Raw genomic sequence first — 26991 nt, forward strand, 5'->3', positions numbered from 1 at the left:
CTTCACCTGCCCTACACCATTTTAACACTTTCCGATTCATGGCTCCCACCTCCTTCTCCTCACAATTGATGTCCAGTCTTGAAATATCTCCATCCATCTTTATGACATCTTAAAAATCTCCGCTTCTTTCTGACACAAAATTCCATTTTTTGCGGGGAGGGGAAGGAAGACCCACAGATGAAGAATCGAAGAAGATCCATCTCTTTGCTCTTCACCATATCAGCCAGTTTTATCCTGTTATGGATGACACGGGTGTTCATTCTATCAATAAAGCGAATTACTGGTTGGTATATTGCACCATATCTGTCTGATGTTATGCTGGACTACGTAGGAACAATGATTCAGTTATTCAGCTCCTGCACCAACACGTTTATTTATGCGGTCACACCGAGGAAATTCCGGGAGGAGGTGGTAAATGCCGTGAAATGTCCACATACATCATATGAAATGAAGTCGCTAGAACCAATTGCAGAAAACTGTTGTGCAGGGGGGATGGATGTGTTGATCGTGGCTTTGTGGACCAGTCTGAAACCGCTGGTGGAGAGTCGGTACATGGTTCTCCAACTCTGCTGCCTTTTGTCCCCAGTGACGACGGGGAGAGATGGAAAGCAGACTTTCACCTCCCCATCACTTACTTTACACAAGAAAACAAAGACACGATCTCCCAGTCTTCATCAGAGAAAAATAAGCAATAACACTGCATGGTCTGGCTTTCTGTTGTCTTTTGAATATGAAATATATGGATAGTAAATGAAATGGTTTTACGAAAGAAATTCACTCCAGTTTAACTGCGTCGGGAGCATTTGCTTTACTTTAAGGATCTAGGATACACACTCCAAGACTGATCACTCTGGAGGTCTCCACCTTTCAACATCCTTCCACTTACTGGACATTCCATTACCTTGTTGCATCGCCTCACACACATCACCTCGCACATCTCTGAATTAAATTCCAGTTGCCCTTTGCCTATCTATCGATCCCTTCCAGCGGCCTCATGCTTTTCTCCTCTGTATCACCGATGAAATTGAGAAAACACAACTATAATTATGTGGTTTCTTACTGCCCTCTTCCATTTCTAAACAACAGTAAATCACCAGCAGTCCTCCAGTCCCACAACACCACCCCTGGGCCTAATGATTTATTGATTTTTAAAGATGCTAAATCCTTAATCTTTGTCCCATCTGATATTTCACTCTCATTCACTTGAATTAAACACTGACATTACTCTGATTTGGTGAGGACCAAAAGTAATTAATTAGGAATCTCACCCACATCTTCTTATACACAAACAGGTCATCTTCATGGTCACTAATGGTCCTGAATCATCCCCAAGTAGCAGTTTCCAGTCCATTTTACTCAATCGTCCCTCTCCACAGCCCTTCACCCTCCTCTGACGTTATATCCCATACCTATCCCATACCAACGCATCTTCTTCCTGAAGAGACTGAAGAAACATAGCATGTCTCTAGTGACTCTTACAAACTTCCTAATGCAGGAAAAATGTTCCCGGTGTTGCTATGTGCAGGAATTTTTTTCCTGATTTGGGGGGAGTCCAGAACCAGAGATCACAGATTAAGAATAAGGAGTATGCCATTTAGGACTGAGATGAGGAAAATCATACTCACCCAGAGAGCTGTGAATCTGTGGTATTCTCTACCACAGAAGGCAGAGGAGGCCAGTTCACTGGATGTATTCAAGAGTATGTTGGGATGGCTCTTAAGGCTAATGGAATCATAGGAAATGTGGAGAAAGCAGGAATGGGGTACTGATTCTGAATGATTTGCCATGATCATATTGAATGGCGGTGCTGGCTCGAAGGGCTGAATCGCCTACTCCTGCACCTATTTTGTGTGCTTTTCTATGTTTCTACTGATGCACCACAGAAGCATACTGTTGGGTAAAATCACGGCTTGGTTTGGGAATAGTTCTGCCCAAGACCGCGAGAAATTGCAGCGAATTGTAGATGTAGCCCAGAAAATGCAGAGAATTGGAGTTAAGTTTAGTTTAGAGATACAGCGCGGAAACAGGCCCTTCGGCCCAACGAGTCTGCACTGACCAGCAATCCCCGCACACCAACACTATCCTACACACACTGGGGAAGATTTACATTTATACCAAGCGAATTAACCAACAAACCTGCACGTCTTTGGTGTGTGGGAGGAAACTGAAGATTTCGGAGAAAGCCCACGCAGGTCATGTGGAGAACATGCAAACTCCAGCCACACAAGTACTCATAGTTAGGATCAAACCCGGGTCTCTGGCGCTGTAAGGCAGCAAGTCTACCGCTGCGCCACCATGCTGCCCATGTGTAAAAGCAGCCCATCACACAGGCCAGTCATCCCACCGTTGACTCGAAGAGAGTCATGGATTTGTTTCACCCGGTTATTTCCTCTTCTCTCGTCTCCCGTCTGGCAGGACGTACAGAAGCTTGAAAGCACAAACCTCCAGTCTCAGGATCTGCTTTTTCCACTCGGTTTTCAGTCTTGTTAACGGTTCTTCCATAAACTAGGGTACTGTTCAATTCACCTCTACCCTTTTGAGGACATTGGACATTGTCCAAGGAACTGATGAGCGGCAATGCGCTGCAATGCTGAGAACTATATTCTGTACTCTGTACCTTCCCCATTGCTTTATCTATTATACTTGAGCTTGAAACGACTCTATCATGTATTGTATATCTGATCTGTATAGATAGTATGAGAAACAAAGCTTTTCACAGCATATGACAATAAAAAACTTAAATATAAACAAAGATATCAGCCTTGCCATTTCCTAACTACCCTCCCAGCACATCACCAAGCGTCTCCACCCCCCCCCCCCCCCCACCCCCACAGCTCACCGCTGAAAACCCCTTCCATTAGCCTCTTCTCTTTCTATTTATTCCATGGTTTTCTAACTACCAACCTCTGCCGGACCACACTATTTCCATGACCTCATGATGAGCGGACAGTCCTCAGCAGAGGTATCGCCTTCGTTCCCCTGCACCCGCACCTCAACGGGTTCCCATCATGATGTTGAGGCCCGTCATGATGTTGAGATCTTCTTCCGTCACCGATGTCTTTGGCACAGATTTCACACTGACCCTTCCTAATGGACATCCCCTGTGGGCCTTTCACCCTCTCTGGACCTTCTCAATTTCAATTTCTATCGTCACATCAACCGCCTAGACTTCTTTACTCCCCTCACACACTCGAACCTCAGCCTGTCCCAATGGGCAGCACGCCACTCACTTCAAACCGACCACAAATTTGCGGACAATGTGGTGCCGTTGTCGTCTGGTGGACTGGCCTCTACCTTGCAGATGCCAGTTGGCAGCTTTAGACTCCTCCTTGTACCATCCCCTGCTCCATGACCTCACCAACGAACACCCTGCCACCGGTCCCGCACCGTCACAGATCTCATCACACAAGGAGATTCCCCTCCACAGTGTCCAGCCTGAGAGTGTCTCAGCCCCGCACTTCCTTATTCTATCTCCACAAACGGGACTGTCCAGGAGGCCACTGTTTCTGCCTGTTCTTGCCCCACTGAACGTATCTCCTCATTCCTGGACCCTGTCCCTGTCCAGTCTCTTCCCACCAACATCAGGACATCTCAACCTGCTCTATACCATTTTATCAATTTCTGATTCCTGGACCCCACCTCCTTATCTTCACCATTGACGTCCAGTCTTGAAATATCTCCATTCTCTTTTACAACTCTCCGCTTCTTTCTGTCACAAAATTCCAACCAAATCCCCTCCGGCAGCAGCACATCAGCCAGAAATCAGTGTTTAGCAACTTTCAATTGGAAATATTTATCAGGAGGCATGTTTATAATATTATTACTCTTCATGCCCAGGAAAACCTGCAGCGAAATCCCAGAAATGCTGAGCAGATGTGGAGAATAATGACAGAGAATATAATTTTATTCATCACCAAAAATGAGATGGTAAAGAGCTTCAGGTGCCCAACATTAAATATCAGCAACAATTTGTTCTAGACCAACCACATTGAAGCTACGGCCAAGTAAGCACACCGACCCTCTCCCTTAGAAGACAAAGCAAGTTAGGTATATCTCCAACAATACTTACCTTGTTCTGCAGATGTGCCGAACAAAGCATCCTCTCACCACTTGGTTTCCAACTCCTCTGCCCAAGATCACATGCAATTGCAGAAGGTTGTGCCTATCGTCCAGTCCTTCGAAGAAACCAGCTTTCCCCACATCTCCTCATAGGCAATAGTGTCCTGTTTCAAGAATGTAGACCCTTTACTGACATTATTACAGTGACCAATGTCTCTTTAAGGCCATCCTGAATTTCACTATATCTAATGATCAGATCTGGAATATTCAACCCAGGACTGTGGTAATGTTATTGTTCCCAACCAGCAAATCACTGTTTGAAGAAACAACACAAAGAGGTATGAAATTGAGAATCCGCTTATATGCACATTGTAATCAGGTGCAGGATTTACCAGGAATAATTAAATATATTTGAGAAAATAAAGAAAGCTTTTTACCTGTGCCTTAATTGGAGAATTGTTTTTATTTAACAAGCATTGATAAGATGTAGTGAATAATATAGTAAACGGTTCCATTGATATGAATTCCACAGACAGAAATGAAGGCATTTGAATCAATTGGTGGAAATAGGTTGTGCAAGGGGATGGAGGGTTGAACGTGGCTTTGTGGACCAGTGTGAAACAGCTGGTGGAAAGTTGGTACCTGGTCTCCAACTCTGCTGCTGCTACCCCCATGACGATTGGAAGAGATGGAAAATAAAACTTTCACCTCCCCATCACTGCCTTCACACAAGCCCACAAAGGCAAAATCTCCCCAATATCTTGTGTTAATTGAAGCAATGAACCACAAGTAATTACTCGACATGGTCTGGTTTTTCACTGAAAATTTATCACGTGGGATATGAAATGTATAGATTAAAGTAAATAATGTTTGAGATACACTCTCAGTCTGAAAGCATTTCAGTCCTAAATGGATATGTTGAGTGGTCATTTGTAGCTATCTGTGTAGAGCTGAGGTTATGGGTTCAAGTCCTACTCCAGAGGTTCGAGCACATTATCCTCTCACACACTCCGGTCGAATACTGCAGGTGTTTGCTCTGCCAGAGCTCCTCTCTTTACATCCTGACCCCCACCAGTTCTCCCCTTCAGTTGACTGACAAACTAAAGTTCTGCGGCCTTTGCTTTCTCTAATCATCTATTACCTCAGGATCCTTGGACATTTCCTGCCAGTTCTGGCGACCTCTGCCCTCAGCTTCACAAACTTCTCCAGCACTTCACGCTACTTTATTACATCTCACATTCCATCATTTAAGGAATTAACTTCACTCCGCTTTACTTCTCCAAACTTGAACGCAAAGTAATTGTAATGTTTCCAGGCCAATTTCCCTTTAGTTCTACTAACTCGCTATCTTCATTTCTGTGAAACCTGATATTACAGCCAATGACACTGTAGGTAGACAGCAGGGTACATTGGGAGTCCATGGCAGAGATCATCTCCCTTTTACACAAGTCCACACACACTGGGATGGACCTGTCAATAACCCAACCCCTGGCAGTACTCAGCCCCTGTTCTTATCCCAATGGCCACACATACCTGCTATGCAACCGAAGACCCATTGTACTGATGGCTTGTGGACTGAGCCCTTCACTATGGCAGAGCAGGCCTCCAGCATTAACTAGGCCTCAGGAGGTGGAGCCTGATGTCCCCACCCCTTCACCCTGACAGGCCTGGTGGTCATTGACACCACAATGTTCTCTGATAATCATAGATAGTAGAAATTGACATAGATCATGAAAGGAAACAAAAGTGAAATAAAATGTTAAAATAAAAACAAATAAACAGAAACCGGTTCAACAAAAGGGAAATGGTGAGGAGCCAGATGTGAAGAGCATCCTGCCCCTCAGCACAGCATGTCCCATAGCTGGATTCACAGGTGGATCCAGTGCCAGTGTTATCTATCAGGTTGTAACCTGTGATGCCAAATACCTATGTTTTATTTTGTCATGGCAATAAGAATTGGATGGATAATAAAGGAAAGGTATTAGGAAAGATCTTCACTCCCTTTTAACCACCTTAATAGCCTTTGCTGATACCTTTAAGTATCTGTTGCCACACACTCCAAGATCGCTCTGCTGTTCACCACCTCTCAACATCCTTCCACCTACTGCATATGCTAGTGATGCTGAACAATTAGTGTCATCTCATCAGCAAGAACAAACAATGGATGGCATAAAAGCGGGCGTTTGAAATACTTTGCAGAAGTTCTTGGTGGAGCTCACTCACCTGAGTGAGTTCACTGGACTTCACTTTGGACCTCGATCAGAACGGTGCGGGGATCCTCGAGTTCTTCAGACCGGCCACCACAAGCCGGAGTCCCAAAGGCCAGTAGTCCTTGAGCCTTGTTGCTCCCAGCCACTGCTTGTATCAGTGAAGACCCGATGAGCAGAAGGACATGAGACTTGTGACTTATTTAGGAACATTTTCACTGTATTTCACGATACCTCATTAAACTTAGTTTTGTGGTAACCTTGAGGAGCTCTCTCACCATCATTGAACAGAATCCTCGAGACCTGCTTCTATTGTTACAGAGGAATTACCAGACTGGAGTCAAAGAAACTGGCAATTTTCAGCAATTTTCAACTTATTCCCCACATATAGCTTCATCAGGTCACTCTTCGGCCTCCTCTGCACCAAGGAAAACAAACCCAACTCATCCAATCTATCTCTATAACAGTATATAGATCTAAGAAACATCCTCGTGAATCTCTGCTGTACACTCTCCAATGCACTCGTAACTTTGCTCCAATGTAGGCATCAGAACTGCACATGAAACGCCAGTTGTAGCCGAACATTGTTTTCTAATATTGGTCGATGGTATCTCATCTGTACCACTGCTGATGAAAACATGCAATTCATTTCTTCACAGATCATTTCCATGTTAATCCAATCTCACCTCACTCCTTTCTCTCATCCCCCAATTCCCTTCATCATCATTGAATGTAAATCTGGGAACCCCAAACCCACACTATCTATCACTCCACAGTGCTATCAAACAGTATTTACTCACCAATAACCTCCTCACTAATGTCCACTTGACTTTGCTGGAACCACATGGCTCCAGACATCATCCAATCCTTGGTCTCAACATGGATCACATAGCAGAATTCCAGAAGTGCGGTGAGAGTCTGTCACTGCAAAGCATTCAGAGAATTGGCCTCCACTGCCTTCTGAGGATGTCATGGAGAACACTCTGATGATGTCATGGAGCCATAGAGTCATGAACTCAGAAACAGGCCCTTCAGCCCATCTTGGCCTGACTGTACAAGATATCCCTTCGATCCCCCACACCTCTGTAAGATCATCTCTCAACCTCCAGCATTCCATGGAATAAAGTCCTCGTCTTAACAACATTTACCTAAAGCGTTGTCCTTTGGGTACTGGCAACATCTTCGTAAATCATCTTTGTAAATTGTAAATCTATTTCTCATTTAGCTCTCTGACAGCTTCTGATGATGTCAGGAGCTCCTGGATCATTGACAACCAGAGTGCACACTGTAGTACTTACTACAGGCAGCACCCAACCCAAAACTGCTGCCACTGTTATCATGCACACTATTCTCACCGGACATGGCCTGGTCTTCATAAAGTCACAGCATTAGAACAGGCCCTGTAGTCTACCTACTCACATCAACCATTTATCTACTCTAGTACCATTTATCGACATGTGCCCGTAGTGTTCTCTGACATCGTGATACAAGTGCTTTTCCAGATGCTTCCTAAATGCTGTGAGAAGACCTGTCTCCTCCACTTCCTCATGGACAACATTCCTAATTCCAAATTTTAGCTGTCATGCTTGCCCAGTTATTATCACTAACGCCACTTGTGATGATGACAAGCATCCCACATGCCTTCTTAATCAAACTATCCACCTATTCTGAAATGTTCACCATCTTTCTTCAAGGCTGCCAGTTATCACCAGCCCTAACATTCACTCTGTAATAAACATTATTAATTGGCAGCAACCACAGGATCACAGACACAGGGGTGTTGGGTCTGAGAAAGGGAATTCCAGGACTTATGGTCGACATTATAGGTGGGAACATCTGTACACGGTAGAGTGGAGCATGAACTGGAGGAACACAGAGTGCTGGGAGGGTTGTTGGGCTGGAGTAGTTTCACCGTTATGTGAGGATAATGACCTGGTCAAACCATCATTCACTGAACCACTCACTCCCTTCATTCTATAAAGAGGCAACAGCTCCACATTTAACTTATGAAACCCACCACTCAGGAAGATCCTCACGTCATTCCCATCTCACTCCATTCTTGTCTCACTCCCTTTATTCCCTCCATTCCTTCTCACTTAATTCCATCCTCACTCCATTCCTTCCTCACTCCCTACCCTCCACTCTCCAGTGCTCCCTCACACCCTTCATTCTTCACTCCCTCTAGCTCCTCCTTACACCTCCCTCCTCTCCTCATTCCCACCTCATTCCTGTCCATCCTTGCTTCACTTCCAACACTCACATCAGAAGAGGAACTGTAGAATCTCCTTGTGGAAAGAAGCATGGAAAGAAGCAAATTTCAATGGGAAATATTAACTGGAGATATTTTCAGATGGATCAGAGTCATAGAGAGTCATAGAGTGAAACATTATGGATGCAGGCCCTTTGGCCTAACTTGCCGCACCGACCAACCATCATGTCCTATTCATGTACCTGTCTAGTTGCTTCTTAAATGTTGCACTCATGTCTCAAATACCTCCTCCGGCAGTTTGTTCCAGACACCCAACACATTTTGCGTGAAAAAGCTACCCCTCAGATTCCTATAAAATATTTCCCCCAACAACTCTCACTAAATTCTAATCAATGTAGATATGCTGTAGAAAGCTTTTTATCGGGATGCTTCAGAGCATGGTTTGGAAACAGGTCCATCCAAGACTGCAAGGAATTGCAGATAATTGTAGACACAGCTCAGACTATCACACAAAACAAACACCTTCCCATTGACTCCATTTATACCTCACGCTGCCTCGGCAAGGCTAGCAGCATGATCAATGATGAGTCACAACTTGGCCACTCCCTCTTCTCCCCTCTCCCATCGGCCAAAAGGTATAGGTGTGAAAACGCACACCTCTAGGTTCAAGGACAGGTTCTTCCCAGCTGTTCTCAGCCAACTGAACCATCCTGCCACAATTAGAGAGCAATACTGAATTATTATCTACGTCATTGGAGACCCTTGGACTATCTTCGATTGGATTTTATTGGCTTCAACTTGCATTCGATGTTATTCACATTATTTCCTTAATCATGTATATATATACTGGAAATGCGTCAATTGTATTCATGTATTGTCTTTCCGCTGGCTGGTTGGAAACAACAAAATCTTTTCATTGTACCTCGGCACACATGACAATAAACAAATAAACTAAACTAAACTAAAGCTGGAATGAAGAGGCTGGGAGATTTTTTCATGTGAGCGTGTATGGGATTAAGGAAGACTACCCACTGAAGACCAGTTAAGCGGGAAAGCTACGGGGATGGGAGAGGGAAGAAGGTGTGAGTGGACACTGTTACAAACCCACAGCAGGTAGAATATGGTGAACTCTTTCCTTTGTGTTTCCAGTTCATTGACCTTGAGTTTCCATCCCACTGCAGTATACCAAGTGTATTGCGCCAGAGCCTGTTGTTCGTTTGCTAATTGATGTTTCAGAGGGTGGTAATTCGGTAATGCGTTTATTCTGAGCCTGGTAACTAACAATGGTCATGTCACCCTATGGCCTCTGTGGATGCCACCTGCCTGTATAAATAAACACCTTCACTGAGTGAGTGGACGCAGAGTGCCAGCTACAAATCTTCCCTGTTGAAGCACTTTGTGATTTGTTGGAAAACATGCGACTCTTTGATCTATTCAATTTTCTACTGGGGTTTAGACCTTACTATTACCGCATCCTTGCTGTCGTTGGAGTTCTGTGTAAGTCATTATGACCAGTGCCACCTTGGCAGATCTGATATGGAACTTGGTGTTGGATTTTTTCAGCTATGATTATTTCTGATTGTTATTCAGCTCTGACTGACCACTGATATTCCTCTCTCCTTCCCTGATTTACTTGCTGCCTCTCCGCCACATCTTCCAGGCTTCAGTCTGATTGGGTCAGCCTCCTTCATCCCTCACTGTTGGATTTGTACTGACCGGGCGTTGGATCCAAACTAATGACGTATTTATTGATGTCCAGGTGCTGCTGGTTATTTACAATGCACCCAGAGAATGTCCTGTATTATATGTAAATAGATAGATAATGTATACGAGAATACGATGTGTGATACGTAAATATTTCCCCTGTGTTTTTAACGTTGCGAAAGATCTGAAGATTTGTAGGTTGCACCAGTTAATGAAGATGCCTGAAGTGCAGTTCTTATCATGGTGAAGAAGGTACTGGACATATTAATGCCTTTGAAGTTAGATAAATCTCCCACTCCCGATCAGATATATCCAAGGACATAGTGGGAAGCTGGAGAAGAAATTACAGGAGATCTGGATGAAATAAATGAATCATTGGATGGATTCAACAATGGCTGAATGGGAGATACCAGAGGGTAATGGTTGACAATTGTATGTCAGGTTGGAGGCCAGTGTCTAGTGGAGTGCCCCAAGGATCTGTGTTGGGTCCACTGTTGTTTGTCATTTACATTAATGATCTGGATGATGGTGTGGCAAATTGGATTAGTAAATATGCAGATGATACTAAGATAGGTGGAGTAGTTGATAGTGAGGTAGATTTTCAAAGTCTACAGAGAGACTTGGGCCTTTTGGAAGGGTGGGCTGAAAGATGGCAGATGGAGTTTAATGCTGATAAGTGTGAGGTGCTGCATTTTGTTAGGACCAATCAAAATAGGACGTACAGGGTAAATGGTAGGGAATTGAGGAATGCAGTGGAACAGAGTGATCTGGGAATAACTGTGCATTGTTCCCTGAAGGTGGAATCTCATGTGGATAGGGTGGTGAAGAAGGCGTTTGGTATGCTTGCCTTTATAAATCAGAGCATCGAGTATAGAAGTTGGGATGTAATGTTGAAATTGTACAGGGCATTGGTGAGGCCGAATCTGGAGTATGGTGTGCAGTTCTGGTCGCCAAATTATAGGAAGGATGTCGACAAAATGGAGAGGGTACAGAGGAGATTTACTAGAATGTTGCCTGGGTTTCAGCACTTAGGCTACAGAGAGAGGTTGAACAGGTTGGGTCTTTATTCTTTGGAGCGTAGAAGGTTGAGGGGGGACTTGATAGAGGTTTTTAAAATGTTGAGAGGGACGGACAGAGTTGACGTGGGTAGGCTTTTCCCTTTGAGAGTGGGGAAGATTCCAACAAGGGGACATAGCTTCAGAATTGAGGGACAAAGGTTTAGGGGTAACATGAGGGGGAACCTCATTACTCAGAGGGTTGTGGCTGTATGGAATGGGCTTCCGGTGGAAGTGGTGGAGGCTGGCTCGATTTTATTATTTAAGAGTAAATTGGATAGGTATATGGATAGGAGGGGATTGGAGGGTTATGGTCTGAGTGCAGGTAGATGAGACTAGGTCAGGGAGAATGGTCGGCGTGGACTGGTAGTGCCGGACAGGCCTGTTTCCATGCTGTAGTTGTTATATGTTATATGTTATATGTTAATTGTTAGACACAGGGGAAGTGCCAAATGAAGGATGGTTATTGTTGTGCCTCTATTTAAGAAGTGGTGCAAGGAAAAACCTGGGTACTATAGATCACTGAGCCGAAAATTAATGGTGAGGATTCTTAGGGATAATATACGTGCACTTGAATGAATAGGGTCTTTTTGTGGACACTCAGCATGGTTGGTACATGGGAATTGCATCTCACAAATCTGATTGAATTTTATGAAGAATTAACCAAAAAGGTTAACAAGGGCAAAGCCGTAGACGTTGTCTTCGTGGACTTCAGCAAGACATTTGATGAGGTTCCAAATGAAGGCTTTCCTGGAAGATTAGATTGCATTCCAGGGAAAGCTAGCTTACTGGATCAGACTTGGCTTTAAAGAAGGAAGCACAGGGAGATGGTGGAAGTGTGATTTTGGAACTAGAGGCCTGTGACAAGCGATGTGCCTCAGAGATCAGTGTGGGGTCTATTACTGTTTGTGGTTTATAAAAATGATTTTGATGAGAATGTGCAAGGCATGATTAATAAATTTGTAGATGACACTAAAGTGTGTGATATTGTAGACAACATGATGGTTATAAAAAATCATAGCAAGATCTTGATAGCTGGGCAAGTGGGCTGTGGAATAGTTGATGGAGTTTCATGTAGACAAGTGTAAGGTGTTACATTTTTACACCTAAACATAACTTATTTACACATTGATTGGTGGGTATATACAGCAAGCCACCAGAGGAGGTAGTTCAGCCAGGTATTATAACAATATTTAAGAAGATAATTGGACAGGTACGTGGAAGGGATATTCAGAGGGATATGGTCTGAATGTGAATAGAAGAGCCAGGGGGAGAGCTGTGGAACATAGAGATGTTGGAGTCAGGTAGATAAGTCCATGAAAGTGGCATGACAGGAAGAATCTGTGGTCAATATGGCTTTTGTTACATTAGTCTTCAACACTGTGTGAAAAAGTTAATTTTCAGGTTCCTATTAAAACCTTGTCCTCATATTAAACCTTAGTCTTCTGTTTCTCGATCCCCCTACTGAAAGGGTGAATACATCATGCACCCTATCTATTCCCCTCATGATTTTGTTCAGTCTCTTGCGCTCCAAAGAGTGAAGTCCTAGCGAAAGGTAATGAGTATAGACATTTTGACGTTATGTCATATTTGTACAAGATGTTGGTGAGGATGCATTTGGGGTATTATATTTAGTTCTGGAAACTCTACTTTAGAAATTATGTCATCAAGCTGGAAAAAGCGCACAGAAGAGTTGTGAGAACTTGAGGGTCAGAGCTACGTGGAGAGGCGGGTCAGGCGAGGACTTCTTACTTTGGAGTGCACGAGGCTGAAGAATGATTTTACAGAGTCGAACAAAATAATGAGGAGAACTGATAGGACAAATGCTACCCAGAGTAGGGTAATCAAGAACCAGAGTTCAAATGTGAGCGGGAACATTTTGATGGGAATCCGTGAGGTAACTATTTCACACTGTGTTTGGAGGGTATATGGAAAGATCTCCCAAAGGAATGTGGTTGGCAAGTACTATAACAATATATTTGAACAGCTATATTGATTGGAAAGGTTGAGTGAGATATGGTGCAAATGCAGGTAGGTGGAATGAATGTAGGTGGGGCATCCTGGTCGGCTTGGACAAGTTGGGCTGAAGGGCCTGTTTCTGTTCTGTATGACTGTGACTCTTGACATAAAATTTTCAATGTCATTATCAGCAATGTAATATGATTCATTCAATGCCTTTCTATGTTGCTAAACAAACTCTTGACATCCAAAGAAGTTCACATCAAATGTGGCCACAGTTGAAACTAACCCATCAAGTCAAACTGCCCCTGAACTGTCGATAACACAGATTTCTAGAATGGTTTTCGGTCACTGTTCCATCCCGTGAAATGAACTCAGAAAAGTCAAGAAGTGAAGAGCTGGAGACTGACGTGTTGGTGAGGGACAAGTGGGAAATGTGGCAAACTTGGTGAAAGTTTTGAAATTCAGTAAACCTGTAATACATAACATTGACTTCATTTGCTCACCTTCAATTGTCAATTTTGTTGTTATTTGCTTTTTTTCCAACTTCACAGCTAACGTGGTCGCAATTGTAACACTATCACGCGGACGGTGTGGACTCTCCAAAGGTGTCACCTGGTATCTTGTGGCAATGGCAGTAGCCGATCTACTTGTCGTTATAATTCAAGTCATTCTCATCAACATAATTCACATATATATCCCTCCCGGGTGCAAGATCGTATATACCGTGGGTTACATGTCCGTATCTTACACCGTCTGGCTCACTGTTGCCTTCACCTTCGACCGTATGGCGGCCATTTGCTTCCAGAAGCTGAAGACAAGATACTGCACTGAGAAAGGTGCAGCCATCGTTATTGCAGTGGTGAGTGTGCTGAGTGTGTTCACCAACATCCCCTGGTACTTCACGTACCGGTCACGTTTCTGCATGGCATCATTTGATTTCATGAATTCGCCGGTGTGGACAGCCTTTGACTGGGTGCACCGCATTTTAACCCCACTCGTCCCCTTCGTGCTGATCCTGCTGCTCAATGCTGTCACTGTCAGGCACATCCTGATGTCCAGTGTAGTCCGCAGGAAACTGAGGGGGCAGAGGAGCGGGGAGGGGAAGGATGACCCAGAGATGAAGAATCGAAGAAGATCCATCATTTTGCTCTTCACCATATCGGCCAGTTTTATCCTGTTATGGATGACACGTGTGGTCATTCTATCAATTCAGCGAATTACTGTCTCGTACATGGCACAGTATGTGTCTGATGCTGTGATAGACCACATAGGAACAATGCTTCAGTTACTCAGCTCCTGCACCAACACGTTTATTTATGCGGTCACCCAGAGGAAGTTCCGGGAGGAGGTGATAAATGCCGTGAAATGTCCTTTTCAGCCCATCCTGAAGTTCATTAAAAGTTATGGAGAGAGCTGAAAAATTCAACCCAGGACTATTGGTACCGTCCCGACCAGCAAGCCCGTGATTGAACAAACAGATCAAAGAGCTTTGAAGATGGGAATCAGAACATGCACGTTATAGTCAGGTGCAGGATTCACCAGCGTTCATTAAAATATATATGAGAAAGTAAGGAAAGCCTTTCACCTGTGTGTAGATTGCGGAATTCATTTTATTCAACAAACTGTCGTGAGATGTCGTCAATGGTTCCATTGATATGATTTCCACAGACGGAAATGAAGTCGTTGGAATCAATTGCGGGAAACTGTTGTGCAAGGGGATGGATGTGTTGATCGTGGCTTTGTGGACCAGTCTGAAACAGCTGGTGGAGAGTGGGTACCCGGTTCGCAAACTCTGCTGCCTTTTGTCCCCAGTAACGACGGGGATAGATGGAAAGCAGACTTTCACCTCCCCATCACTTACTTTACACAAGAACACAAAGGCACGATCTCACCAGTCCTAACCAGATCAGAGAAAAATGAGCAATTACACTGCGTGGTCCGGCTTTTCATTGTTAATTGAAAATGGAATGGATGGATAATACATGAAAAGTTCTGGAGAAAAACCTTCGCTCCATTTTAACCACCTCAATAGCCTTTCCTGTTACCTTTAAAGATCTGCGGACAAGCATTCCAACATCGCTCTGCAGTTCTCCACCTCTCAACATCCTTCCACTTACTGGACATCCCATTACATTGTAATATCTCCTCACACACGTTACCTCGCACATCTCCGGATTAAATTCAATTTGCCCTTTGCCTCGCTATCGATCCGTTCCTGCGGCCCCATGCTTTCCTCCTCCGTGTCACCGATGAAGTTGAGATAACTCATCTGTAATCATGTGGTTTCTTATTTCCCTCGTCCATTTTTAAACAACAGTAAATCATCAGCAGTCCTCTAGTCATACAACACCACTCCTAGGCCAGATGATTTATTTATTTTTAAAGTTGCTATATCCTTAATTTTTGTCCCATCTGATATCTCACCATTATTCACCTGAATTAAAACACTGGCATCACCCTGATTTGGTGAGGACCAAAATTAATTCATTAGGAATCTCACCCAGATCTTCTTGTACACAAACAACTCATCTTTATGGTCACTAATTGTCCTGAATCATCCCCGAGTAGCTGTTTCCAGTCCATTTTACTCAATCACCCCTCACCACAGTCCTTCATCCTCCTCTGACGTTATATCCCACACCTAGCCCGCAACAACGACTCTACTTCCCGAAGAGACTGAAGAAATATAGCATGTCTCTAGTGACTATTACAAACTTTTAGATGCAGGAAAAATGATTCCGGTGTTGTTAGATTCAGGAAAAAAATGTTCCTGATTTGGCGGGAGTCCAGAACCAGGAATCACAGTATAAGAATAAGGCGTATGCCATTTAGGACTGAGATGAGGAAAATCATTTTCACCCAGAGAGTTGTGAATCTGCGGTATTCTCTGCCACAGAAGGCAGAGGCCAATTCATTGCATGTATTCAAGAGAAAGTTGGGATAGCTCTTAGTGTAACGGAATCAACGGAAATGGGGAGAAAGCAGGAACGGGGTACTGATTCTGGATGTTCAGCCATGATCATATTGAATGGCGGTGGTGGCTCCAAGGGCCGAATTGTCTCCTCCTGCACCTACTTTGTATGCTTTTCGACGTTTCTACAGTTGCACACTGTTGGGTTACATTACTGCTTGGTTTGGGAATAGTTCTGCAAAAGACCGCGAGAAATTGCAGCGAATTGTAGATGTAGCCCAGAAATTGCAGATAATTGGAGTTTAGGTTAGTTTAGAGATAGAGCGCGGAAACAGGCCCTTCGGCCCAACGAGTCAGCACTGACCAGCAATCCCCGCACACCAACACTATCCTATACACACTGGGAACGATTTACATTTATACCAAGCCACTTAACCAACAAACCTGCACGTCTTTGGAGTGTGGGAGGAAACCGAGGATTTCGGAGAAAGCCCACGCAGGTCAACTGGAGAACATGCAAACTCCAGACACACAAGTACACATAGTTAGGGTCAAACCCAGGTTTCTGGCGCTGTAAGGCAGCAAGTCTACCGCTGCGCCACCGTGCTGCCCATGTGTAAAAGCAGCCCATCACACAGGCCAGTCATCCCACCGTTGACTCGAACAGAGTCATGGATTTGTTTCACCCGGTTATTTCCTCTTCTCTCGGCTCCCGTCTGGCAGGACGTACAGAAGCTTGAAAGCACAAACCTCCAGTCTCAGGATCTGCTTTTTCCTCTCTGTTATCAGGCTTGTTAACGGTCCTTCCATGAACTAGGGTACTGTTTGATTCACCTCTACCCCATTGAGGACATTGGACATTGTTCAAGGAACTGATGAGCGACAATGCGCTGCAATGCTGAGAACTATATTCTGTACTCTGTACCTTCCCCTTTGCTTTATCTATTGTACTTGAGCTTGAAACGACTCAATCCATGTATTGTATATCTGATCTGTATAGATAGTATGAGAAACAAAGCTTTTCACAGCATATGGCAATAAAAAACTTAAACATAAACAAAGATATCACCCTTGCCATTTCCTAACTACCCTCCCAGCACATCACCAAGCGTCTCCTCGCCCCCCCCCCCTCCGCAGCTCACCGCCGAACCCCCCCCCCCCCCCCCCCCCCCCGCAGCTCACTGCCGAAAACCCCCTCCATTAGCCGCTTCTCTTTCTTTTTATTCCATGGTTTTCCAACCACCAACTTCTGCTGGACCACACTATTTCCATGACATCATGATGAGCGGACAGACCTCAGCGGAGGTATCAACTTCGTTCCCCTGCACCCGCACCTCAACGGGTTCCCATCATGATGTTGAGGCCCGTCATGATGTTGAGATCTGCTTCCGTCACCGATGTCTTTGGCACAGATTTCACACTGACCCTTCCTCATGGACATCCCCTGTGGGCCTTTCACCCTCTCTTGACCTTCTCAATTTCAATTACCATCGTCACATCAACCGCCTAGACTTCTTCACTCCCCTCACACACCCCAACCTCAGCCTGTCCCAATGGCCAGCACGCCACTCACTTCACACCGACCACAAATTTGCGGACAAGGTGGTGCCGTTGTCGTCTGGTGGACTTGCCTCTACATTGCAGATGCCAGTTAGCAGCTCTCAGACACCTCCTTGTACCATCCCCTGCTCCATGACCTCACTAACAAACACCATGCCACCGGTCCCGTACCGTCACAGATCTCATCACACAAGAAGATTCCCTTCCACAGTGTCCAACCTGAGAGTGCCTCAGCCCCGCACTTCCTGCTTCTATCTCCACAAACAGGACCGTCCGAGAGTCCACAGTTTCTGCCTGTTCTTGCCCCACTGAACGTATCTCCTCATTCCTAATCCCTGTCCCTGTCCAGTCCCTTCCCACCAACATCAGGACACGTCAACCTGCCCTACACCATTTTAACGATTTCTTATTCCTGGACCCCACCTCCTTATCTTCACCATTGACGTCCAGTCTGGAAAATATCTCCATTCTCCTTCACACCGTATTAAACCTCTCCACTTCATTCTGTCACAAAATCCCAACCAATTCCCCTCCGGCAGCAGCACGTCGGACAGAAATGAGTGTTTAGCAACTTTCAACGGAAAATATTTATCAGGAGGCATGTTTATAATATTATTACTCTTCACGCCCAGGTAAACCTGCAGCGATCTCCCGGAACTGCTGAGCGGATGTGGAGAATGATGACGGAGAATATAATTTAATTCATCACCAAAAGATGAGATGGTAAACAGCTTCAGGTTCCCAGCATTAAAAATCAGAAACAATTTGTTCTACACCAACCACATTGAAGCTACGGCCAAGTAAGCACACCGACCCTCTTCCTTAGAAGACAAAGCAAGTTTGGTATGTCTCCAGCAACACTTACCTTGTTCTGCAGATGTGCCGCACAAAGCATCCTCTCCTCACTTGGTTTCCAACTCCTCTGCCCAAGATCACATGCAATTGCAGAGAGTTTTGGCTGTCGTCCAGTCCTTCGAAGAAGCCAGCTTTCCCCGCATCTCCTCACAGGCAATAGCGTCCTGTTTCACGAATGTAGACCCTTTCCCGACATTATTACCGTGACCAATGTCCCTTTAAGGCCATCCTGAATGTCTCTAAATCTAAGGGTCAGAGCTGGAATATTCAACCCAGGACTCTGGTAATGTTATTGTTCCCAACCAGCAAATCACTGTTTGAAGAAACAACACATATTGGTTTGAAATTGAGAATCCGCATTTATGCACATTGTAATCAGGTGCAGGATTTACCAGGATTTATTAAATATATTTGAGAAAATAAAGAAAGCTTTTTACCCGTGCTTTGATTGGAGAATTGCTTTTATTTAACAAGCTTTCATAAGATGCCGTCAATAATGTAGTAAACGGCTCCATTGACATGAATTACACAGACAGAAATTAAGGCGTTTGAATCAATTGGTGGAAATAGCTTGTGCAAGGGGATGGAGGGTTGAACATGGCTTTGTGGACCAGTGTGAAACAGCTGGTGGAAAGTTGGTACCTGGTTCTCCAACTCAACTGCTTCTACCCCCATGACGACTGGAAGAGATGGAAAATAAAATGTACACCTCCCCATCACTGACTTCACACAAGCCCACAACTGCAAAATCTCCCCAATATCATGTGTTAATTGAAGCAACGAACCACAAGTAATTAATCAACATGGTCTGGTTTTTCACTGAAAATTTATAATGTGGGATATGAAATGTATGGATTAAATTAAATAATGTTTGAGATACACTCTCAATCTGAGAGCATTTCAGTCCAAAATGAACATGTTAAGTGGTCATTTGTATCCATCTGTGTTTAGCTGTGGTTGTGGGTTCAAGTCCTACTCCAGAGCTTCGAGCACATTATCCTCTCACACACTCCAGTTGAATACTGCAGGTGTTTGCTCTGCCAGAGCTCCTGTCTTTCCATCCGGACCCCCACCAGTTCTCCTCTTCAGTTCAATAAATTTCTGCAGCCTTTGCTTTCTCTCACCATCTATTACCCTCAGGATCCTTGGACATTTCCTGCCAGTTCCGAGGACATCAGCTTCACAACCTTCTCCAGCACTTCACACTGCTTTATTACATCTCCCCTTCCATCATTTAAGGAATTAACTTCACTCCGCTTTATTTCTCCAAACTTGAACGCAAAGTAATTGTAATGTTTCCACGGCAATTTCCCTTTAGTTCTACTAACTCGCTATCTTCCTTTCTGTGAAACCTGATATTGCAGCCAATGACACTGTAGGTAGACAGCAGGGTACATTGGGAGTTCATGGCTTGTCAGAGGTCATCTCCCTTTTACACAATTCCACACACACTGGGCTGGTCCTGTCAATAACGCAACCCCTGGCAGTACTCAACCCCTGTTCTTACCCCAATGGCCACGCATACCTGCTGTGGCACCCGAAGACCCATTGTACTGGAGGCCTGTGGACTGAGCCCTTCACTGAGGCAGAGCACGCCTCCAGCATTAACTAGGCCTCTGGAGGTGGAGCCTGATGTCCCCACCCCTTCCACGATATAGGCCTCGTGGCCATTGACACCACAGTGTTCTCTGACGCACATTCACTGTTATTAAATGTCTCTGATAATCATAAATTGATATAATTCATGAAAGGAAACAAAAGTGAAGTAAAATGTTAAAATAAAAACAAATAAATAGAAACCGGTTCAACAAAAGGCAAATGGTGAGAAGCCAGATGTGAAGTGCATCCTGCCTCTCAGCACAGCTTGTTCCAGAGCTGGATTCACTGGTGGAACAGTGCCAGTGTTATCTATCAGTTTGCAACCTGTGATGCCAAATACCTATGTTTTATTTTGACATGACAATATGTATTCAACAGTCAACAGAGCTTTATTTGTCATTCGGTACCAAGGTACCGAACGAAATTGCATAGCAGTCACACAAAAAAAAGAACACAAGACACATGACCCCAACACAAACGTCCATCACAGTGACTCCAAACACCCCCTCACTGTGATGGAGGCAACAAAACTTCCACTCTATTCCCCACGCCCACGGACAGACAGCTCGTCCCCGACCGACCCGCACAGTCCCCGCAAGGGGATGGAAGTCCCCGCGGCCGAGCCGCACCGGGCGCCGAAACGACTCGCGGCCGAGCCGGGCGATGGAAGGCCCCGCGGCCGAGCCGTGCGCAGCTAAGTCCCGCGGCCGAGCCGCACCGGGCGATGTTAGGTCCCGCGGCCGAGCCGCGCCGGGCGATGTTAGGTCCCGTGGCCGAGCCGCACCGGCGATGGAAGGCCCCGCGGCCAAGCCGCACCGGGCACTGTTAAGTCCAGCGGCCGAGCCGCACCAGCGATGAAAAGTCCCGCGGCCGAACCACGCCGGGCGATGTTAGTCCCCGCGGCCGAGCCGCACCGGGCAATGGAAGGCCCCGCGGACGAGCCGCACCGGGCGATGTTAAGTCCAGCGGCCGAGCCACACCGGGCGATGTTAGGCCCCGCGGCCGAGCCGCACCCCGCGCCGTGAGGAAGAGACCTAAAAGAGAAAGGTTTCCCCCACCCCCCCACCCACACACCCACACCACCACCCCCCACCCACACCACCACCCCCCCACCCACACCACCACCCCCCCACCCACACCACCACCCCCCACACATACACAACCAAAAAAAACAAAAGCCATCCCAACACCGACACACAACAAAAAAAAAAGGAAAAAAGACGAACAGACTGCTAGCGAGCCACAGCCGTTAGGCGCCGCCACTTCCGCCATTGGATGGATAATAAATGAAAGGTGTTGGGAAAGACCTTCACTCCCTTTTAAACACCTTAATAGCCTTTGCTGATACCTTTAAATATCTGTTGCCACACACTCCAAGATCGCAATGCTGTTCACCACCTCTCAACATCCTTCCACCTACTGCACATGCTCGTGATGATCGGAATAGTGCTGGGATCCTCGAGTTCTTCAGACTGACCATCACAAGCCGGAGTCCCAGAGGGCAGAAGGCCTTGAGCCTTGTGGTTCCCAACCACTGCTCGTATCAGTGAAAACCCGATGAGCAGAAGGACATGAGACTTGTGATTTATTTAATTATTTAGGAAAATTTTAACTGTATCTCATGATACTTCACTAAACCTAATTTTGTCGTAACCAAGAGGAGCTCTCTCAACATCATTGAACAGAATCCTCGAGACCTGCTTTTGTTATTACAGAAGAATTACCAGACTGGAGTAAAAAAACAGCAATTTTCAAATTATTCCCCTCATATACCTTCATAAGCTCACCCCTCTGCACCAAGGTAAACAAACCTAACTCATCCAATCTATCTCTATAACTGTATATAGATCGAAGCAACTCTGCTGTACACTCTCTAATGCACTCATAACTATGCTCCAGTGTAGCCATCAGAACTGCACATGAAACGCCAGTTGTGGCCAAACAATGTTTTCTAATGTTGGTTCATGGAATCTCAGATCTTTCCATCTGTGCCACTGCTGATGAAAACAAGCACTTCATTTCTTCACAGATCATTTCCATGTTAATCCATTCTCAACTCACTCCCTTCCCTCATCCCCCAATTCCCTTCATTATCATTGAATGTATATCTGGGAACTCCAAACCCACACTATCTATCACTCCACAGTGCTATCAAACAGTATTTACTCACCAATAACCTCCTCATCAATGTCCACTTGACTTTGCTGGAACCACATGGCTCCAGACATATTCCAAGCCTGTTTCACAACATGGATCACAGAGCTGAATTCCAGAAGTGGGGTGAGAACCTGTCATTTGTGTCAGGCCATATTTGACTGACTGTTGCATCAGGCTGTCGTGGTAAAACTGAAATAAATGAGCACCGAAAGGAAAACAATTCAGTGGTTGGAGTCATCACTTGCACAATGAAGGGGTTTGGTCTTTATTGGATGAACAACCCAGACCCAGGACATCACTGCCAGAGTTCCCCAGGGCAGCGTCTGCGACCCAAGTATCTCCAACACCTTCATCAGTCACCTTCCTCCCATCATAAGGCCCAAAGTGGGAAGTCCACTGATGATTGCACGATGAACAGTTCCATTCACAACTCCTCGACGAGTAAAGCAGCTCCCGTCTGCATGAAGTAAGAGCTGGAGGATGATTTATCTTTAATGCTATTATTTTAACCCCTTTGGAATCTACAACCCTTTCCCCTTTCTTCTGTCATGCATTCTTAATCTTGTGAGAGAGAATTTCACTCATTCATCATCCACTGAAGAAAGAAATATTTCTGCCACACATTACTAAATGTTTCATCCCACCCTCTCAAACTGTGGGTTTCAATATAATTTTTGTTCATACTTCCAACGTCAAATGTAGATAGGCTTGGACAACCTTGCCTCTTCTCAAATTCAGTTCCATCATCACAGGAATCAGTCTAGTGAACCTATGCTGACCCCATGCTGTGGCATGTATATCCTTTCCAATATAAGGAGACTTGTACTGGCAATTAATTGTGGACCCACACACCCTGTCAGGAACACCTGGATCATTGACAACCAGTGTACACACTGTAGTACTTACTACAGGCAGCACCCAACCCCAAACTGCTGCATTGTTATCATGCACACTAGTGTCACCGGACATGGCCTGGTCCTCATAGAGTCACAGCATTAGAACAGGCCCTGTAGTCTACCTACTCACATCAACCATTTATCTACTCTAGTACCATTTATCTACATGTGTCCGTTGAGTTCATCGAGATTCAAGTGCTTGTCCAGATGCTTCCTAAATGCTGTGAGAAGACTTGTCTCCTCCACTTCCTCATGGAGCACATTCCTAATTCCAAATTTTAGCTGTCATGATTGCCCAGTTATTATCACTAACACCACTTGTGATGATGACAAGCATCACATATGCCTTCTTCAACACATTATCCACCTATTCTGAAATTTTCACCATCATTCTTCAAGGCTGCCCAGTTATCACTACCCCTAACATTCACTCTGTAATAAACATTATTAACTGGCAGCAACCACACGTTCACAGACACAGGGGTGCTGGGTCTGAGAAAGGGAATCCCAGGACTTATGGTCGACATTCCAGATGGGAACATCTGAACACGGTGGAGTGGAGCCTGAACTGGAGGAACACAGAGTGCTGGGAGGGTTGTTGGGCTGGAGTTGTTTCACCTTTATGTGAGGATAATGACCTGGTCAAACCATCATTCACTGAATCACTCACTCCCTTCATTCTATAAAGAGAAAACAGCTCCACATTTAACTTGTGAAACCACCCACTCAGCAAGATCCTCACGTCATTCCAATCTCACTTCATTCTTGTCTCACTCCCTTTATTCCCTCCATTCCTCCTCACTTAATTCCATCCTCACTCCATTCCTTCCTCACTCCCTATCCTCCACTCTCCTGTGCCCCCTCACACTCTTCATTCTTCACTCACTCTAGCTCCTCCTTATACCTCCCTCCTCTCTCCATTCCCACCTCATTTCTGTCCATCCTTGCTTCTTTTCCAACACTCATATCAGAAGAGGAACTGTAGAATCTCCTTGTGGAAATAAGCAAATTTCAAAGGGAAATATTAACTGGAGATATTTTTAGATGGAACAGGGTCATAAAGAATCATAGTGAAACATCATGGATACAGGACCTTTGGACTAAATGGCCGACACCGACCAACGTGCCCCATCTACACCAGTCCAACATCATCGTATGACCTATATCCCTCTAAAAATGTCCTATTCATGTACCTGTCTAGTTGCGTGTTAAGCGGGAAAGCTACGGGGATGGGAGAGGGAAGAAGGTGTTAGTGGAGACTGTTACAAACATACAGCAGGTAGAATATGGTGAACACTTTCCTTTGTGTTTCCAGTTCATTGACCTTGAGTTTCCATCCCACTGTAGTATACCAAGTGTATTGCGCCACAGCCTGTTGTTCATTTGCTAATTGATGTTGCAAAGGGTGCTAATTCTGTAATGCGTTTATTCTGAGCACGGTAACTAGCAATGATCACGTCACCCTATGGCCCCTGTGGATGCCACCTGCCTGTATAAATAAACACCTTCACAGAGTGAGTGGACGTATAGTGTCAGCTACAACTCTTCCCTGTTGAAGGACTTTGTGATTTGTTGGAAAACATGCAACTCAATCATCTATTCAATTTTCTAATGGAGTTTAGACCTTACTACTACCGCATCCTTGCTGTCGTTGGAGTTCTGTGTAAGTCATTATGACCAGTGCCACCTTGGCAGATCTGATATGGAACTTGGTGTTGGATTTTTTCAACTATGATTATTTCCGATTGTTATTCAGCTCTGACTGACCACTGATATTCCTCTCTCCTTCCCTGATTTACTTGCTGCCTCTCCGCCACATCTGCCAGGCTTCAGTCTGATTGGGTCAGCCTCCTTCATCCCTCACTGTTGGGTTTGTACTGACCGGACGTTGGATTCAAACTAATGACGTATTTATTGATGTCCCGATGCTGCTGGTTATTTACAATGTACCCAGAAAATGTTATGTATTATATGTAAATAGATAGATAATGTATACGAGAATACGATGTGTGATACCTAAATATTTCCCCTGTGTTTTTAACGTTGCGAAAGATCTGAAGATTTGTAGGTTGCGCCAGTTAATGAAGATGTCTGAAGTGCAATTCTTATCATGGTGAAGAAGGTACTGGACATATTAATGCCTATGAAGTTAGATAAATCTCCCAGTCCCGATCAGATATATCCAAGGACATGGTGGGAAGCTGGAAAAGAAATTACAGGGGATCTGGATGAAATAAATGAATCATTATTAGACTCAGAGGAGGTGCCAAATGAAGGATGGTTATTGGTGTGCCTCTAATTAAGAAATGGTGCACGGAAAAAACTGGGTACTGTAGATCACTGAACCGAACATTAATGGTGAAGATTCTTAAGGATAAAATATACGTGCACTTCAATGAATAGGGTCTTTTTGTGGACACTCAGCACGGTTGGTACATGGGAATTTTGTCTCACAAATCTGATTGAATTTTATGAAGAATTAACCAAAAAGGTTAACAAGGGCAAAGCCGTAGATGTTGTCTTTATGGACTTCAGCAAGACATTTGATAAGGTTCCAAATGAAGGCTTTTCTGGAAGATTAGATTGCATTCCAGGGAAAGCTAGCTTACTGGATCAGACTTGGCTTTAAAGAAGGAAGCACAGGGAGATGGAGGAAGATTGTTTTTGGAACTAGAGGTCTGTGACAAGTGATGTGCCTCTGAGATCAGTGCGGGGTCTATTATTGTTTGTGGTTTATAAAAATGATTTTGATGAGAAGGCGCAAGGTGTGGCGTGTTGATAAAGGCAAGGAGCCAGGTATTTTGGGAAGGTATATTTATTGGTTCGTGGGTCTCAGACGGGTCTAGTCTGCCGGAATGGCTTGGCGCCCAAACCTTGTCCTTTTATACCTGAGTCCAGGACCGCCTCCCGGGACTGGTCCATTCCCATGCCGAGGGGTCGGTAGTAGTATGGCCCGACCCTTGGGAGCCGCCACAGTGGGCCCGCTCCCGCCGTCCCGGGGCATCACCCACCTCTTCACGGTGGTGGACCGCTTCACGCGGTGGCCGGAGGCCATACCACTGGCTGATACATCTACAGCCACATGCATTGGCCGCGCACTGGATTGCTCGCTTTGGTGTGCCGGTGGTCATCTCATCGGACCGGGGGCCACAGTTCACCTCCGAGCTGTGGTCGGCCATGGCCCACCTGTTGGGCGTGCGGCTGCACCACACCACGGCCTATCACCCGCAGGCAAACGGCTTGGTGGAGAGGTTCCACCGGCAGCTGAAGGCAGCGCTGAAGGCGCGACTCGCCGGCCCCGACTGGATGGACGAGCTACCATGGGTTTTGCTGGGCATCCGGACTGCCCCCAAGGAAGACCTGGCTTCATCCTCAGCGGAGCTCGTCTACGGGTCTCCGCTCACGGTGCCCGGGGAGTTCGTGCCCTCGTTGCCGGGGCGAGAGGAACCGCCCTCATCCACCCTACATCGCCTCCGAGAGCGAGTTGGCAAGCTCGCACCCGTGCCGACGTCCCGCCATGGGACATTCCGCCCTTACGTGCCATCGGCCCTCCAGGACTGCGCCTTTGTGTTCCTGCGCCGTGACGCCCACCAGGCGCCACTCCAGAGGCCGTATGAAGGCCCGTACCGTATGAAGGCCCGTACCGGGTGCTGGAGCACGGGCAGACAACCTTTGTTTTGGACATGGGGGGCCGTGTCGATTGACCGCCTGAAGCCGGCCCACTTAGACATCGACCAACCGGTACGGGTGGCCCAGCCTCGGCCACGAGGTCGCCCCCCTTTGCGGGTCCCACCGCCTGTCTCTCCAACTGTGCCTC

The sequence above is a fragment of the Rhinoraja longicauda genome, chromosome 9, assembly GCF_053455715.1.
Source record: "Rhinoraja longicauda isolate Sanriku21f chromosome 9, sRhiLon1.1, whole genome shotgun sequence".
Taxonomy (NCBI): domain Eukaryota; kingdom Metazoa; phylum Chordata; class Chondrichthyes; order Rajiformes; family Arhynchobatidae; genus Rhinoraja; species Rhinoraja longicauda.